General features: G+C 49.8%; 1 pseudogene across 1 annotated transcript; it reads right to left on the bottom strand.

Moving 5' to 3' along the window:
- Positions 1-875: 875 nt before the first annotated feature.
- LOC308185658 (vesicle-associated membrane protein 4-like) lies at positions 876-6,026 on the bottom strand (annotated as a pseudogene). Its single transcript has one exon. The product of its transcript is annotated as a vesicle-associated membrane protein 4-like (transcript).
- Positions 6,027-7,526: the final 1,500 nt, after the last annotated feature.

Raw genomic sequence — 7,526 nt, 5'->3', positions numbered from 1 at the left:
TTGTTAGTAATAGGTAATAAATTTCTCTAATCTCCCTATGCTGAGTCTGTTTTGTCTGTGACAAGAATTGTTGAGTGATCTCCCTGACATTTCCTCAACCCTTGAGCCCTTTTCATCCTATTTTCTCTCCCTTTCCCTTTGAGGAGGGGGAGTGAGAGAGTGGTTGTGGTGGAGCTCGGCTGCCCAGCTGGGTAAAACCACCACAGCCATAAAGGTGCCTGTCCCATCTGGTGGTGGGTTCTGCTGGTGACTGGGGAAAAATTCAGCTTGTCCTGATATTCCAGTGGTGCCTGGGGCACCTCCAGTGTTACAGGAGGAGGGCAAGGGAAATCTAAAATAGCCTCTTTAGTCTCTTCCTCCTCTTCAAGCGATTCCTTGGGGAAGCAAATGATATAAGGGAGTGCTAAGGCAGGGATTTGGTGGTTTTCTAACTGTCCAGTTGCTTTATTTGAAGTTTCAGTTTCTCCTGAGAGTGTCTTAGACTTCTGGTTTAAGATTTTGTTTTTCTTTTTGGACTGCAATTGGAGTACCTTAGTTCCTGTGCACTCCAAGGAATTTGTTAAATGCACTATTTTGCCTGGGTCAAAAGGACATTCTACAGGAAATTGCTCAGACAGATTATCCTTGGTCCAGAAATTCTATTTATCTAAACACCTGCAGGTTTTAGGAGAGTAATGTGTATACATATAATATGATGTAGTTCCTTTTGGGGATACCGGGACTTCCTTAAATTGTCCAGTTCCCACTTTCACCCAAGCAGAGCAGTTACAGAGTTCATACACCTCTTGCTGATACAACACACTTCTCACAGAACTACAGCTATATGTCAGATAAGCAGGATGCAGTAAGTTGCAGCACAGAGTGGTTTTGTATTGAGAAGTATGAAATATATATAATGTGTATATATATATATTTATATATGTATTTATATATCCATTATCTTGACTGAGAACTAGGATTATCTTGGCGGAAATTTGTTTAATTCACAGGGGTGGGCTGACTGCATGTCTGTGACATAGCCCTGTTACTACAGCTGTATTCTCCTCTCAGAGTATTTGCAAACCTATAGGCTAGGGGTCTCCAAAGTGGGGTACACACAAGACAACCTACTGGGGTGCTAGAAGAAAAAAAATAGAACTTCAGTAGCCGGAGGTCGAAATGGTGAAACGTGAAGGTCTCGCTAGAGTAAATAGCTACTTCGCAGTTTCAGACACCGGTCAATGCATGTCTCAAGGACCAGTGTGGGAATTCATACCAGTTTATCAACTCAGAAAGTGCATGAATGTCTGCTCATGTCTTGAACAGGGAGAAAAGCCCCTGCACCTGGGGACAGCGAGCCAAGTGTTCTTTGATGGCATACAATTACAGCTTGCTAGCAGAGGCTGTGGGCTTGGTGGAGTTCAACAGGTGAGGGACCATGGCCTGTTTCGCACAGATCCATCTCCCTCTTTAGCATCTGTCTGACTTCCTGCCCTAATCAGTTAATACTTCTGTGTGTCTCATGTAACATAGAGGTCATCCACACAACAGTCTGTTTTGCATCATTTCCCGTTCAGTAGCACCTCCCATCTATAAAATAATGCAAGTAGATAGTAACTATGCTTTCTACCTTCGTCTGCTGGAGACAAGCAAATGGTTAAAAATATCACAGTCAGGAAGAGAGAGTGGTTTCTTAAGGACATGCCAGTCTGGGAGAGTGAAAGAGAAGCAGGCTAGATAAACAAACCAGGCCAACAGTCTGTGAACCTAAGTCATAGCATAGATGTTTAACTAAAGGATCGTATCGGTTTGCCTTCTCATCTAGCAAGTGTTTGTGACACGCTTCTATACTAACGCATCTCTACACGCAGTGTGCAGATTTACCCACCAGGTGTCAGTAAAGGATCTTTCCCTGTGGTCTCTGTGCGAGGCAGTCTGTTCTGAAGAGATGCCGTCTGCCTACCATACCTCTGCTTTTCAGATCTTGCTGATAGATTTTTCAGGTTTTGCCAGCTGTCTGGCAAACAAACAAAGAACTAGTATCTCATGGAACAGAGTTAAAGGCACTGAATCTAGAGTATCTTGAATAATTGCAACATTGAGCACAGTTTTGGAGCAAAGAAAACTCTCCCGTGACTGAGAGCAAAAGTAAGTAGGGGGGAAAAATGGTTGCTGAGAGCTGAAGAATGCAAAAACAAATTCTATTGCAAAAACACAATTTTGTTTCTCACAAGGGGAGATCTTATTGCTCTCTACAACTACCTGAAAGGAAGCTGTGGGGAGCTGGGGGTTGGCCTCTTCTCACAGGTAACTAGTGATAGGTCTAGAGGGAATGGCCTCAAGTTGCGCCAGGGGAGGTTTATGTTAGAAATTAGGAGACAATTCTTCTCAGAAAGAGTAGTCAGGCATTGGAAAGGGTTGCCCAGAGAGGTGGGGGCATCACCATCCCTTGGGGTGTTCAAGGAAAGGTTGTACGTGGTGCTTAGGGACATGGTTTAGTGGGTGACATTGGTGGTGGGGTGATAGTTGGACCAGACAATCTTGAAGGTCTTTTCCAATCTTGGTGATTCTATGATTCTACGAGCGGCCTGATGAAAAAGTGGTCCACCACTGAGGCCTAAGTCTGGGTCGGTCTCACCCCCACACACCCTTCCAACCACACAGGTCTCAAAGATGGCAGCCAAGGGTGTTCTTGCTCCTCACCTCGCAAACAAGTAGAATTAAAGGAAAAAAATAAAAACATATAGTTAAGGTGGGGGAGGGAAGAGGTTGGTGGCAGGGCAGGATCATTATACTAGGGTGGGGAGAGAGAAACTCCAATACCTGAGAGAAACCAGACCCTTTGCATAACTTCCTCTGAGACGCTCCTCACAACAACCCAGAAGGGAGGCAACAGCTAGACAGACAGAAGCTGCTATCAGGCAGGCCTCCGTCATCACCCTTGGCACCCCCTCCCAGTTTCTTCCCGTCCTCAGGCCTTAACCACTAACACAGTCCTTCAGGAACTATTCATATGGTCTCAGCAACCACGGAGGCGCATGGAGAAGCACTGTGGCTACCACTGCCGGCTTCCTAGGTAGATTTCCCATCCCATTTTCTCATGTCCTCTCCATGGTCACGTAGGTAAAACCACAGGGTGGCACAGGGTGTATACCCACTATATCTTCTTCCTTTAAGAGAAGGACGCTTGCCCCTGATAGCTGAGACACTGGTTCATACAGGTGAGGAGGAAGGTGAATTCTCTCTAAGTTGGTCGGAAACTTCAGAAAGTTTCTCCAAACTATTCTCTTTTAGTTGGTGGAACTCTTGAGAAAGTTTTTCCACAGCCGAGACGCAGGCCTGTAGGGAAGAGGACAGACTTTCTTCGTACCGCTGGAGTTGTTCAGCCAACTCATCCGCTGTGGGTTCCTCATAGTCTTTCCAGGTCATTACTGCCAATGAGTTGGCATATGATGATGGTGCACTCCGTACAAACTTCTGCCACATGGGTGGTGTACATTTGACTTCCTCTGGATCTTTGGATAGCTGGTCATTGTCTAGGTCATCATAAATCACATCCCGTACAGCTAATTCCCTCGGGTACTGGATTCCCTTCTCCATGGTGGTCCATTTTCCTGGATGACACACAAGATCTTCCTTGAAGGGATACCTTTCCTTCACACCTGACAGGAGACGCCTCCAGAGGGTGAAGCTTTGTGCTCCATTTCCAATTGCTTTGTCAATGCCTGCATCTCTAGCAAGGGATCCCAGCTGCCTGGCTTCCCTGCCCTCTAATTCCAGTTATTGGCTCCAGTGTCCCAGCACTGGAGCAGCCAGGTGACAAGGTGTTCACCTGGACAATGACCAAAATCCTTTTGCATATCTCGTAGCTCACGCTGGGATTGGCTTCGGGTAGTTATTGATGCTTTTATGATACCTTCCTCTTCATCTTCCTGTTCGTTTGATGGCCCAGCCACTGCGGAGTAGCCCATCTCATCATCATCTTCCTCCGCAGTCTGAGCAGGAGTTCCTCTGCATTCTAAACGACCCGACTTTCTCATCCATTGTTGCGTCTTGGTCACAGGGGCAACTTGCACTGCTACAGTCCGTTTCCCTGACCCAAACACAGGGCTCGTCACAGGGCTTGGAACGACCGCAGCACAGTAACAAAGTGCCCAAGGCCAATATCAGACGCTACCCCAAAACCACAGACACAAATCCAACAAAACACATCCATTGCTCATTCCGTGGAGGCTTTCCTTTTTCAGCAACACCTGCCACGGAGGCACGTCCGTGGGCCCACCACCACCTCCAGAACACCCTAACTCTCTGACTGCAGTTGCGACCTGTGGAGAGGGGGAGCACATGTAAGTGGGGCACAGCTGCCCAGAGCCAGCTCCATCAGAGTCTCAGCTGCCCTATCAGGTGTGGTACTTCAGGACTATGGGTATGATGATCACAAGCAGGAGGACAACCACCACCAGCACTATGATTGCCTTCATCTTGCAGCCTCGCCACCACATCTGCCTCCAGAGCTGTTTGGCTCTGTTGCTAAAAGCTGTTGCATTCTCTGATAAGCTTTCTGACTTATCCTGCAGGCCATCCAGCTGCTCGCTTCTTTCAATCACCTTTGTCATGTTCTCCTGCATAACATCGATGACTTTGTCCGCCTGGTTCTGGACATACCTGATCCTGTAATTTCTGGGTCCAAATCTTGGTCAGAAAGGTCTTCTCAAGAAAATGTCTTCTTCATCTGAATCTTCTTCCAGAAGGTTCCTTTGCTTGCTCTTCACTGAGCCCATGACCCCCTCATCATGCAGGTGCTGCTTGAACTTGGGGGGCATGTTCCCTGCTGCTGGGGGGCAGTGGGGCCCCGCTGCTCAGCACGCTGCAGGCACGGCCGGCAAATGGCCACCCCACTGAGTGGCTTGGCGACATACAGATAGATATATCCATCTAAACAGTAAAATAAAGACATTCTGTTAGGGGAAATGGTTTGTGTCCTTCAGTGCTCTTCCCCCTGAAACCACAGCCACCTATCAAAGAAAACACATTTATAGTCCTCTCAGTGGAGGCTCCAACCGGTCAGTACTTCCCGCAGCAGCCTACTGCTTCCTCTCTTTCCTGGCACTGGCCACCAGGGCACCCAGCTTCCTACTGAGGCGCTCATTACTTCCACCAGCTGTATGGTCTGTGCGAGTCTGCTTGGGAATGTCCTGGGGGAAGCAGGCAGGGTGGGACACAAGTTTAGGGCCTGCTAGGAACAGTCCTTGCCACCCTGGGGGGCCCCCAGTGTCAGGCCTCAGCTCTGAGGTGCTGGAAGCAGGCGAGGCCTCATCCATTTCTGCTGTTGCTGATGCCTCATTCTTGGGCAGGGCCATGCCAGGAGGATTGTCTTCCACTTGTGCTGCAGCCGCAGCACAGGCCTCATGTGTAGGCATGGCCCCCTCTGCGGGTGTGTTGTGGAGGCCAGGCACACGGAGCATGTGTGCCATCAGGGCCAAGCACAAGAAGAGACCCTGAGCACCGGGGCTGGGACACAGCTCAAGGTCCGCCCTGCGGCCCGTGTGGAAGCGGAGCCGCAGGCGCTGCTGTGAGAAGTCCTGCACCACCAGCTGCACAGACGGCAACGGCAGCAGCCTAGGGGGAAATCTGTTCAGGATGGGGCTCAAGGACAGATGTCCTGGATCCCTCAAGGACATCTTGCCCCAGTGGTAGTGGTAGAGATAGCCACAGTCTCTATGGCAGTGGTACCCTACCACACCCAGGACAGCTGACACACTGACACCACCGAGCATGCCTACGGGGGCACCCACACTGCACCAGCGCTACACACGCAATGGCAGGCAGCAATACCATGTCTGCCTCCTGCGCACAAAATCTGGCTCTGGGAGGTGGACTCAGGCTCCAAGGGGTATGTTCTCACCAGAGGAAGGCAAAAGACAGTAGCCTTCAGTGATGCCCCCCACTCTCGCATGGCCTCACACAATGCTTCAGGCTCCTTCCTACCCTCTCCTGGCCCAATAGCACCACCCACTCACCTATCACCCTTCCTGTGGCGGCCCAGCTTTGTCTGTTCCCTTGTACTGGCTGCCAGAGCATCCTGGTTGCTGCTTAGGTGCTCATTGCTTCCACCTCCCATGCTGTCTGCTCAAGTTTGCTCTGGAATGGCCTGGCAGAGGAAACCAAAGTGGGACACAAGTTTAGGGCCTGCTAGGACCAGTCCTTGCTGGCCAGAGGTCCCCCAGTGTCAGACCTCACCTCTGGGGTGCTGGCAGCAGGCGAGGTCTTGTCAATTTCTGAAGATGGTGATGCTTTGTCCATGGACAGGACAATGCCAGTTGTCATGTCCTCCTCTTCTACTTCTGACGTAGAGCACGCCTCCTCTGTAGGCATGGCCCCCTCTGCATTTGTGTTGAGGAGACTGGGCGCCCTGGGCATGTTGAGCATGTGCGCCAGCAGGGCCCAGCAGAGGAATAGGCCCTCAGAACCAGGGCCAGGACACAACTGAAGATATACCCTGTGGCCTGTGTGGAAACAGCCGCAGATGTTCCTCAGAGAAATCCTGCACAGCCAGATTTACACACCGCAGTGGAAGCAGCATGGAGGAGAATCTAGTTACTGGGGTACTCCCAGTGGTGGGCCCCCCAGTGTCAGGGTACATACCGCGTTGGCAGACACACCACCTCTTGGGCTGCCCCACATCACGGAAGGGAGAGTAGGGAAGGTCGACTACAGGGACAGGTGGTACCTGGTGAGCTCCTGTCCCTCAGCTGGAGGGGCCGCAGTGACAGCAAGTAGCAAGGTGTCCCCAGTAGCACCTGCAAGCAGCCCCCAAAAAGCACCTGCCTGGAGCTTACAGGACAGAAACGCTCACTTCTCTTTGTGCTCTTTGGCATAATGCTTGATGCCTCAGGCTGTCCTACTAACTAAAACAAGGTTCTCTGATCTTCTCAAATTATAAAAAGTGCCACAGACGATTCAGAGGAATTTATTCTTTTGTTTCAGTCAAGTGGACACTGAGTTAAAACATTCAGAAAACGTTTATCCTTTTTCTCTTGTTGCCATAGTTAATTCTACACTGTAAGAAAGCACCAGGGACAGGGAGGGTTCTCAGATTTCTTGATGCTTTCGAAGAGTTTGTAAGGCTTCCTAAAAGACCTCAGGAAAAAATTGTGGACAATCAGCTGGACAAATGATGTAGAGCTCCCTAATTCACGACTGGAGAAGAATGCGGGTTACAGGAGTGAGCCCAACAGGAGGCCTGCGAGGCCAGCCACACCTAGCCCACAGACTTTTACCTGAAGAAGGTGCATCTCCAGGGAGCAGCGTGGGACATGGTTCCGTGCAGGGAGAAGGACAGGCCTGGAGGCAGTGCAGAGGGTTTGGAGAAGACAAAGCCCAAATCTGAATGATGCTGTGGATGTGCTGGATAGTAACTGTATTAGTAAAAGTAGCTGTATTACTACTTTGTATTTAGTACTAACACGGAACTAAAGAGGCATTTCAGTGGCACACAGGCAAGAGGCCGAATGAACTGAGTCATTAGCTGAACTGAGCAGGGGTTA

The sequence above is a fragment of the Anser brachyrhynchus genome (assembly GCF_964034855.1).
Source record: "Anser brachyrhynchus genome assembly, chromosome: Z".
NCBI classification, from domain to species: domain Eukaryota; kingdom Metazoa; phylum Chordata; class Aves; order Anseriformes; family Anatidae; genus Anser; species Anser brachyrhynchus.
The sequence above is the reverse complement of the archived record's forward strand: the minus strand, read 5'-3'. Positions and strand labels throughout refer to the sequence as shown.